Below are 10699 nucleotides of genomic sequence, written 5' to 3' on the forward strand. Positions count from 1 at the left end.
TTTCGACAGACCTCTACAATGCATTTTTCAAATTACGGTCTTTTGGCAGCTTGGTTGTTTGTATGTCACGTACACTTTTGTTTGTTCCATGTTTGCCCTAGTAAAATTACCTATTCCCGTAAAACGTTGGAAATCGGTCTTGACCAGCTCCTGTGTATTAAGATGTTGATAATTTTAAAAATAAAAACGCGCCAAATGCATTGTAGAGTTAAATATAAGCACGCGGAATTTCGTTTTTGAACACGAGCTAGAGAATGCCGAAAATGCCGAGAATGGTTAGTCGCTGTAAGCGAGTGCTTCTCGTATTTCTTGATTATTCTTAAAAATTTCCAAATGCTAATATTACTCAATATCAAACAATCTTTTCGAGAAATTGTTAGGTAATATAAAATGAAAATAATATAAAGTAAAACAGTTAAGATTAAAAAGGGACAGACAGAGAAATAAACAAATAAGCAGTCGAACAATGCTATCATGTTTCCATAAATCCACCTTTACAAATCCATGTTTTACAAATCCATGTTTTACAAATCCATGTTTTACAAATCCATGTTTTACAAATCCATGTTTTACAGATCCATGTTTTACAAATCCATGTTTTACAAATCCATATTTTACGAATCCAGTCCATATTTTATAATATTCCAAATATCAATACACACATACATACATACATACATACATACATTACATACATACATACATACGTACATACATACATACATACATACATACATACATACATGCATGTATGCATACATACATACACATACATCTAGTGACTGAGCTTACTAAGGATGAAAAAAAAAAAGAAAAAAAAGGAAAGGAAATAAAAGGGATAACGTTCAGGTTTTGCGGTACGATACAAAAATCACTTTACACAACTTCACGCATTTTTCAATTTGGCAAGTTGAATCACTTCAATTGTTACCTCTCTCACAGGAATTGTTATTAGATGCAAAATTATATCAAGATCAGTAAAGTTCAGAATGTTTGCATAAACTGTTTTTGTAATTGTCACAAAATTTAAATCTTATTACGTTAAATTCCAACCACGCGGCACTTCAGTGCAGGAAGTCTTGGGTCTAGTTTGTCTTTTAGGTTGTTGCGCATAAATTAAAATTAAATTCAGATTTGCTTTTCGTTTATTGTACATGTTTTAATACTTGTGCACTGTCTTAACCCTTTTGTTTGAGATTCTTTTCAGTAAAAGGAAGATCAAACGCGTCAGTGTGTTCCAATCTCCTCTATGTTTTACTTTTTACTCTAAGTACAACCGTATGGTTAATGCGCTCGACTCTGGATCGAGTGGTCCTGGTTCGAGCCATTGTGTTGTGTTCTTAGGCAAGACACTTTACTCTCGCAGTGCCTCTCTTCACCCAAGTTTTTTTTTTTTGGGGGGGGGGTAACCCTGCATGGACTAGTATCCCATCTAAGGGGGAGTTAAAAATACTCCTAGTGGCTTCATGCTACAAAACTCCGGAGTAAGGGACGGTCTAATGGGTCACATGGCTCGTAAACAGACTTTACTTTACTTACAATCTTGTGAGAACTCGACGCTAGTCATCCCTGGCCTATTCAGAAGGACAAAACATTTCGTTAAATTCAGTGGTATCCGCGCTAGTGTCGTCATCAACACATATAGTTACAATGAGAAGCTACACCGGTGAAAGGCCTTTTTAAACTGATGTCTTTAAGTTTTCTTTCTTTAATCGTATTGTAGACCCGACGCAGCGCCAAACAGTTTCTTTAGAAACTATCAGCCTTTTTACCTTAGGAAGTTACGTAAAAATAGCACTAACAATAACCTTCAACCGGTTCGAAAGTTCAAACAAAGGTTATTCGTTTGTATTGTTTCCGTTTCATTTACGCCAAGCTTGTGGTCTGTACTTTTGGGCCATTTCTTCGACAATCGCTGGAAGACTCTGCTTCGTACGTTTCTGAACAGCGACAGATTTTCATGCAAAACATGTCGCTCAAAACCGCCTTGTATTCTCGTCTGAAATGCTTATTTGTGGTTCCATAAATGAACGGGTTGATTGTGCTGCTCAAATAGACCAAGAAACCATATGTAAGGTAAGCTTTTCTGGGCTAAGTGGGCTCACCTTGAGCTGCATCAATGTAGTCTATGATACACACTGGAAGCCAACAACAAGCAAAACCAACCATAACAGCAGCTAAAGTCCTAGTCACTTTGGCTTCTTCGACGTTAGCTCTTAGAATCTGGGGGTTATTTTCCACTGAGAAAACTCGATTGGATCGTGACACGGTGTAGAACACTTTTACATAGCAGACTGTTATTAATGTCAATGGTGTCGCGATGTAGATACATTCGATGAAGACGGTGTACGCTATATTGGTGTTGAATGTGTACAAGCACATTCCCTTCCCCGGTTGGAATTCGAAGCCCCCATGATCGAATAAAAAGGGAGGAACGGAGCCAATGAAAGCGGTACACCAGACAACGCCAATGTAGAGCAGAATTCTTTGCCTTTTGAATAACACGATGTACCTCTCAGGTTTGACAATGCAGAAATATCGACTTACTGCAATTAGTCCCATGGTGTGCAAAGATGCTAGTCCAAATGTAAACACTCCGAATCCATGGAATCGGCAGAAGTTGTCACCAAAGATCCACTCGCCACGAATTAAAGTAACAACAGAAAATGGCATACAGCAGGTGGACATCAGAATATCACTCACGGCCAACGCAACGACAAACGTGTTTTAAAGTGTGCGGAGTCTTTGGTTACGGTACACAGCATAACAAACGGACAAATTTCCAAGGAATGCTGCGACATTTATGATGCTTAACATGACTGTTTCAATCCACAACAGATGGTTACCTCTTCTGGCAAGATCGTGGGAAAGAGATTCGAGTAAATCCATGATAAGTCAAGAACGTAAAATGAACAACATTTGATAGCAATCAAGACAAATGAATTTGTCCGCTGCAAATAATTTTATATGTCTAGTAGAGTTTTCAGTGTGGAATCAGTAGAGTCACACTGTGGTGTGGCGGGAGTCCCTTTAGTCATCTTAATTTATGAAAAAAATCACCCAGGTACTAACTTTGAGTGGTTCTTTATCCACTGATAATGTACGAGAAAATAATATATGCAACTGCACCTGCCTGGCACCTTTAGAAAATTAAGTGCCCCTACTGCGCATTACCAACATCGTTTGAAGGTTTTAAAAGGAAAAGGAGGAGGTTTTGGAGTGCACATCTAAGCAAGAAGGAAATATAACTGTCAAATAGTTGTCTCTACTCATTTGCAGAATTGTCTTTCTGGCAGCCAATTCATCATCAAAAGCTAACAACTGACAGTGTTTATTACCCACGCTAACGAAAAAAAATTATTACTGTCTTTTTATATGTAAATCGATCCCAAAACGCAATTATTTACCAAGTAAATATATCACTCAGTCTTACACGCACTTTTCGAACCAGAAATTTTTCCCCCCTCAAACGTTGTTCCATAAAACGTTTATTCTTCAGTTGCAACTTAGACGAATTCTGAAAGTTTTGCACTGTTGTCAGAGAATTGTGCCCACCAGAGGCTTGGCAACAAAGTCTCGCAGTAGCTATAGAAACAAAAAGTGAACCTTGAGTCAGTTTGCTAGACATAACGTCTCGTAGTCACGTTCGACGCACTAAAAACTACTATAAAACGAATACAAGAATTGTAAAAACGTGTAAAATGGTATATAAAAAGTCACTTGTAAAAATGTAGCGGAATTCCAAATCGATTTCGATCAATTACGATCCTCATCAGTAGTACTCCGCCATGTTTTAAAATACTCATAAATAATTGTTCATATAAGTGACTCTGAAATGTCAGAGTCACTTATATGAACAATTATTTATGAGTATTTTAAAACATGGCGGAGTACTACTGATGAGGATCGTAATTGATCGAAATCGATTTGGAATTCCGCTACATTTTTACAAGTGACTTTTTATATACCATTTTACACGTTTTTACAATTCTTGTATTCGTTTTATAGTAGTTTTTAGTGCGTCGAACGTGACTACGAGACGTTATGTCTAGCAAACTGACTCAATTATCGAACACGTTCCTGGCCTCGGCCCACAAAATTTCATCAAAAAGTGAACCTTTAGGCAATATATTAATGTTTACTCGTGCACCATTCATTTAGGTTTCATGTTGTTAAGTTTTAGTTTCTGAATGTATTTTACCCAGTCAATACTTACATTTCCGCTGGGCTTTGCATATACAAGCCGTTTACATCAGAAATTGATGACATTTAATTTAAAATGTAACTATGGGTATCAGTGAATCGAACTAAATTCGCGCTACACTGGCAAATAGAATTCAAACATATTTCGTTTGTTTTTTGGTAAAATAAAAAGAAAGAAATAAAGAATGGAGCTTCAAAAATCCCGGCGCGATGTGAGACAGTGTTCTAGGTCGGAGGAAGAAAAGGACCCCGTGAACTGAGTGTTGTGATCAAGCCAACTCACAAAGTAAAAGAGTCTTTCCTATAATCGTTGCCTTTATAATAATGTAATATTTACCGAGGGTGACGCAATACTGTCAAGAACAGCCGGATAAACATGTGACCCTTCTCTAAGATATAAAACTACTTTATAACTGTTAAAAAGGTAAAAGCGGTCAAAAATGATAAAAACGGTACAAAACAAAACAAAACAGTGACTGTGATACCATTATTAAGGGGTATTATGGGAAAGCTATCTAAGCCAGCATAACCTTCCTTTATAAAATCACAATAGTTCTGCGTGAATGCGTAAATATGGGCGTAAGATCTTATATTAATAGGTAGAGAGTTCCAAAATTTTGTGACTTTGACAAGAAAAGTTTTTCCTCCTTCTGGGTCACGGTTATAACTCGGACAGCATATAGTTACATCACCATAGCGTGAGGTACGAAGTCGACATGGCGCTGATACGTAAGTATTCTGGCCTTTAATTTTTAACATTTTAACAAAAGGATATATTTGCAGTTAAATCTGATCGGGCGATTTTGAAAAGAGAAATCACGAAATATCGAAGGGGAGGTGTGTTCTTGTGATTAGATGGTAGATGAAATTATAAAAAAATCTGTAAACGTGTCAACAAGTAACTTACGCAGCTGGCGCTTTTGAGTGCCCGATACGGTTTTTTGTACGCTAATAAATTAATTAAAGCTAACTGTCTTCCGCTCCAGGCCTAGGCCTTTATAGATTATGCTAGTAAAAGTAGCATATTATGCTAGTAGCATTGCTTTTTTTGGGCGAAATTATGCTCTTTTTTCCAAATTATGCCCCTTTTTTAAATTAATTTTTTAATTAGAAGCCGTTGGTTTTCAAGAAAGAGACGCAACAAATACACAATGAAATTCAAATAAACATATGGGGTTCATGGTAACCCGGGTTCAGACCGTTTCAGACGCCGCTCAGTGATTCACAGTGAACTACAAATGCTACTACTTAAACTAAAACTTAAAACACATCGAATAACATCACCAAGTGCTTGGGAGTAGAGATGAACAATGTTCAAATTGTAGCATCAAAAATGATCCGATAATTATCAAAATATGCGAATTATGCAATCATTGCTACTTGGCAGAAATTTTACCAGTTTGCTCAAATTATGCCAAAAATTATGCTAGCATAATCTATTAAGGCCCACTCAAGTCTCTAACCGCTTCGTGGCTCACCGCTTTAGCGCTCGCTACGCACGACTAGATAGAGAGTTTCAAACATTTATCGCCTTTTCAAAAATTAATGACAAAAGGAATGGCTTGGCAAAAAGCCCTCACACTAACTGATAGACTCTCAAAAAAAACTTAACGAAACCTCTTGAATATTATAGCTTTTACCCTGAGACAATAGGATGGATAAGTTATACAACAAGGTGGTCCTCGGAGCGTGGGATTGAAAAACATAATGGAAGCGATTTTCTCAACAAACAATTGCACTTCTTGTTAGCTACATTGCGGCTTTCAAGAAGTGAGGAGGTCTTCATTGTGAAGCAAAGATAAGAGTGGAGGTCAAAAGAAAGGTACCTCTCTTAATGAGTCCGACCGAAGCTAGCTTATATCTGCGCGGTAGCAAGAAACAAGGCTAAAAGTCGCACAAGACAGGTTCCTAAAATAAGTATAATACTGAAATAATGATAATGATGATGATAAAATAATGATAATAATAATAGTAATTATAATGATAATAGTGACGATGATGATGGAGAAATAAAAAAATTAAATATGTAGTCTTAACAGTTTCTCTAGTGATCGGATAAGCCAAGTTTTATTTATTAGCAACGATGGGTCCTTATTCTCACAAATCTTTGGCTTTTATGATACAATTTGCAACAAAGCTGGTTGAAGTCAAGTCGGCCATTAGTCAATGATACTTGAACAAAAAAAGGAATCAAGTGTTTTTACAATAACCTTAAAAAGAAAATTGAATTTGGAAAGCTAATTTCACTTGCTTGACGTCTGCTTAGTGACTATGGAAGCGCCTTTAGTTAAGGAAAAGTCAATTAAGGGTGATTTGGCCCATTTTACGGTGAGAAAGCTTTGCATTATAAATTGACAACTGAATCCATTGACTGTGAAAGCACATGTTGTTTAAGAAAGATAAAAGTCTGCCAAGAGCGATTTGGCCCATTCTACTGACCGAAAAGGCCGACATATTGCAAAAAAAGCTTTTCCGTACAAATTGGCAGCTGTATTTTATTACTGCGGAAGTACAATTAGTTTAAAGAAGATAAAAAAAGTGCGAAAGAAAAAATGGGTAAAAAACCCTGACAAAAAAAAAGGCTGATGCACCTTCCCCCTTTGCCAAGAACCGCGTGCAATGACATCCAAACGAGTTCTAGGCACCCTTGATCAAAATTGTGAAGAATATGGTATTGTAGTTTACTTTAAGGTCTTTCAAGGAAAAGAAACAATGTATTGAAATACAGTGCCAGACTACATCTGAAACGGACTCCTTTTTGCATTAGAGAAGAATTTCATTCATTTCGCAAAGTAATCTCCTTTTTGAAACGCTTTCTTTTTCGTTATAATTCTACAAACCATTTCAAAATTGGGAAAGGTATCACAATTAAGAACTGAAGAAATGCTCATTTTTTTATTTAATTGCTTTATAGGTTGGGATCTTCTTTAGATATGAAATTGCCATGACAACACCACATCCACCTTACTTTAGCTATACGTGCCTGAAACTGTAAACCAAACTCAGTGATCGAGTTCGAATCCAAAGTGGGCACTTATCAAGATTCATTTATCTTCTTAGATCTATTTAGATAACAACAATTTGTAGACTGTTTAGCTTGTTTTTGACCAACAGGCGTGTTATGGATGTGTTTGAAGTCATGTCCTTGTTTTTTTTTATTTTCTTTTTGGACACTAAGGTCCGGTAATACGGGCAACATTTCACTTGTCTTGTAACATTGTTGCATTGCAAGTTGAAACCCTTTGTTGAAAATTTGTTGCAAAAAGTAGAACTCGAGTCTACTTTGCGCAACCCGTTGCCTCAACTTGCAACACTATATTTTGTTGCGAGACAAGTTGGTCACGAACGTAGTAATACGCGCATCAAAGGGTTTCAACTTGCAATGCAACAATGTTGCAAGACAGGTTGAAGAAAAATGTTGGCCGTATTACCGGACCTTTAGGATCGCTGTAAACATCTTCAGGTTTTTATCTCGACACAGCTTGAAAAAGGACAATAACGACAAGTTTTTAGTTCTTATACGTTGATGTAAATTGACTGAGAAAGAGCTCTTGCATTTTTCTTTACACCGACTTAAGGCTATTTGTATATTAATCCATGAAGACATTTTCCAGAGTGGCAGGGGTAGTGTTAAACACCTCTTAACAGCCTGTCACTGGATGTGAGTTCATATTGCTCGTACTTTACAGTCGCCGTATAGACTCTTATTTACTTGAGTTTGTTCACATAAGTTAACTCTTGCAGATTTGGAGATGTTGCATAGTATTTTAAGCTGGTTCTTGCCAGGTCCTCCGCGAATAAACTCATATGTGTCTACAAGCTTTGTTTCTTATTTGCTGTTCAGTGTGGAGATCTGGAATAATCTTTGAATGTAAGAAATCAATCTTTCGTATTGTTTTCAAAGATAAGGAAGTTAAGCATAATTTTCTAGACGACAGGTTGCCTTAAAGAAAGCATGTCCCGAACAGAATACCATTTTCCTTGGATTTATCTTATTTCCTTTTATTTCCTTATTTCCAATCTCCACGCCGAATTCCAAATGCCCACACCAAATTCAAATTGTTCCCACCGAATTCTAAATCTCCACACCGAATTCTAAATCTCCACGCCGAATTCAAATATTGCTCACACCAAATTCTAAATCTCCACGCCGATCAGGGAATTCATTGGTCAGCGGCTCTTGCCTTAGAAGTATCCATCGGTCCAGTCTCCCAGATCTTTGGAATTCGGCGTGAGCAATTTGAATTCGGCGTGGAGATTTAGAATTAGGTGTGGAGGTTTAGAATTCGGTGTGAGAAATTTGAATTTAGCGTGGCCATTTGGAATTCGGCGTGGAGATTTAGAAGTCGGTGTGAAGATTTAGAATTCGGTGTGGAGATTTAGAATTCGGTGTGAGCAATTTGAAATTGGTGTGGGCATTTGGAATTCGGCGTAGAGTTTTTGAATTCGGTGTGCACTTGTGGGCCACCATATTTTTGTTGCTGGAGAAAAAATTCATTTTCGTCGCAAATTAATCTACTTTTTAGAACTTTTTTTTTAATTCCAATTGTACAAACCCTATCAATAGTGAAAAAAAAAGTATCACAATCAAGAAGTGAAGAAAAGACTGTAAAACCAAACTAGGGGAATTCCAATTAAAATTGGCGCGCTCATCACAATTCATTTATCTTTCTATATCTGTGTGTTGAATAATAACAATTTTGTGGACCTTTTAGCTCGTTTTTGACCAACAGGTATAATTACGGAGGTTTTTTTGAAGGAATGTACTTGTTCTTGTTTTTTTTTTGTAAATTAGGATAGCTGTAAGCATTGTAATACTTTTTTATCTCGACGGAGCTAAAAAGGTGAATAACGACAAGTTTAGATTCTTATGCGTTCATGTAAATCGATTGAGAAATAGCTCTTGCATTTTTTTTTACCTCAACTTGAGACTATTTGCATAAATACATGAAGGCATTCTCCAATGCAAAGTGGCAGGGGTAGTGTTCAACACCTCCCTAGAGCCTGTCAATGGATGTGAATTCATACTGCTTTTACTTAACAGTCGCTGTATAGCAAGTTGTAATAAGCAAGTTAAACATAATTTCTTAGACAACAGGTTGCCTTAAAGAAAGCATGTCCCGAACAGAACACCATTTTCCTTGCATTTAATTAATTTCCCTTTTGTATTACGGGAGGTCCTTTCTAAACGGAATCCTGTTTCTGTATGAGAAAAATTTCATTCATGTCGCAAATTGATCTGCTTTTTAAAACGCGCTTCTTTGTTTGTTTGTTTTATAATTATTGTTAATATTATTTCCATTCCATAAACCATGCAAAAAGTGAAAAAAAAGGTATCACAATGAAGAACTAAAGAAAAGCTTATTTTCTCGAGTCAATTGCTTTATAGGTTGGGATCTTCTCTAGACATAAAATTGCTTTGGCAAGACCACATCCACCTTGGTTTAACCTACACCTTCCCGAAATTGTAAAGCAGTTTCCAGTCCGTGAGAATTCGAAATGAAACGGACGCACTCATCACGAAAGCTAATTAAATAAAGTTAAGGATGTATTTGAGGGGACGTACTTGCCATGGTAACTGGTTCTTGCGGTAGGAGAAAACCTCAAATTAATTTGGAATTATATAAAAATATAGAAATTTGTAGTTGCATTGATTTATCGAACAGAAACTTGTAGAAAATAAGGAAACTGGTTCTTACCTTCCAGTGTTTTTTTCTCATTCCTATTTTCATAAGAGCATTCTTAATTTGTTATCAAGCATCCGTGGTAACAACAATCTTTCGTATAAAACCGAAGCAGACAGTTCACAACCAACTATTCTTTAACTGAAGGAAGTTTGAAGACTTTGAATTGATCATTCCTGTAACAAGAAGAAGAAACATTTAGCCGTTAAGTGTAAATGACAAGTCATCTAAACTCTACCATGGCTTTACCAAAACGATGTTACTAGCAATCTCATTTTTGACACATGTGTTAGAAAGCGCTGTCTTTTTTGTAGTTGAGTTTCGTTCTAAAACAAAGAATGTCATATAAAACTTACTTTATCGATGTGTCAAACGATACGATAACAATTAATTGGATTGGGCGAAAATGTTCCTTCTTACTTTCGTCGTCTCTGACGTAGCTCTGAAGGGAACGAGGGAAAAGCGGAATTTTTGTTTTTCGCTTTTTTTTTGGGAATTTTTTTTTTACAATGAAAATTATTGGTATTCTGACCTTGTTTCCTTGTTTTTCTATCGGTTTTTCTGTTCCTGACTTTCCTTTTCTAAAAGTACATATAAACGAGACTCCCAGAAACGTTCAGGGAAGATGCTTTGGTCATCTAATTTGTTACGGTGGGCAGAATGAATTCAAATTCAGTGATGAATGAAATTATCAATTTCAAATCGCTGAAGTTCGCTCACAAAAACGACAATATATTACATTTACAGGTAGTGGTGTGATGCGATTATTTGGATGATAATTAAGAATCTTTATTGCATCACTGCACTTTAGC

At 36.5% G+C, this 10699-nt stretch overlaps 1 pseudogene; it reads right to left on the bottom strand.

Annotated features, from left to right (window-relative positions):
- Positions 1-640: 640 nt before the first annotated feature.
- On the bottom strand, positions 641-3343 carry LOC148738015 (melatonin receptor type 1B-like; annotated as a pseudogene).
- Positions 3344-10699: the final 7356 nt, after the last annotated feature.

This window comes from Stylophora pistillata, chromosome 2 (assembly GCF_964205215.1).
Source record: "Stylophora pistillata chromosome 2, jaStyPist1.2, whole genome shotgun sequence".
Classification (NCBI taxonomy): Eukaryota; Metazoa; Cnidaria; class Anthozoa; order Scleractinia; family Pocilloporidae; genus Stylophora; species Stylophora pistillata.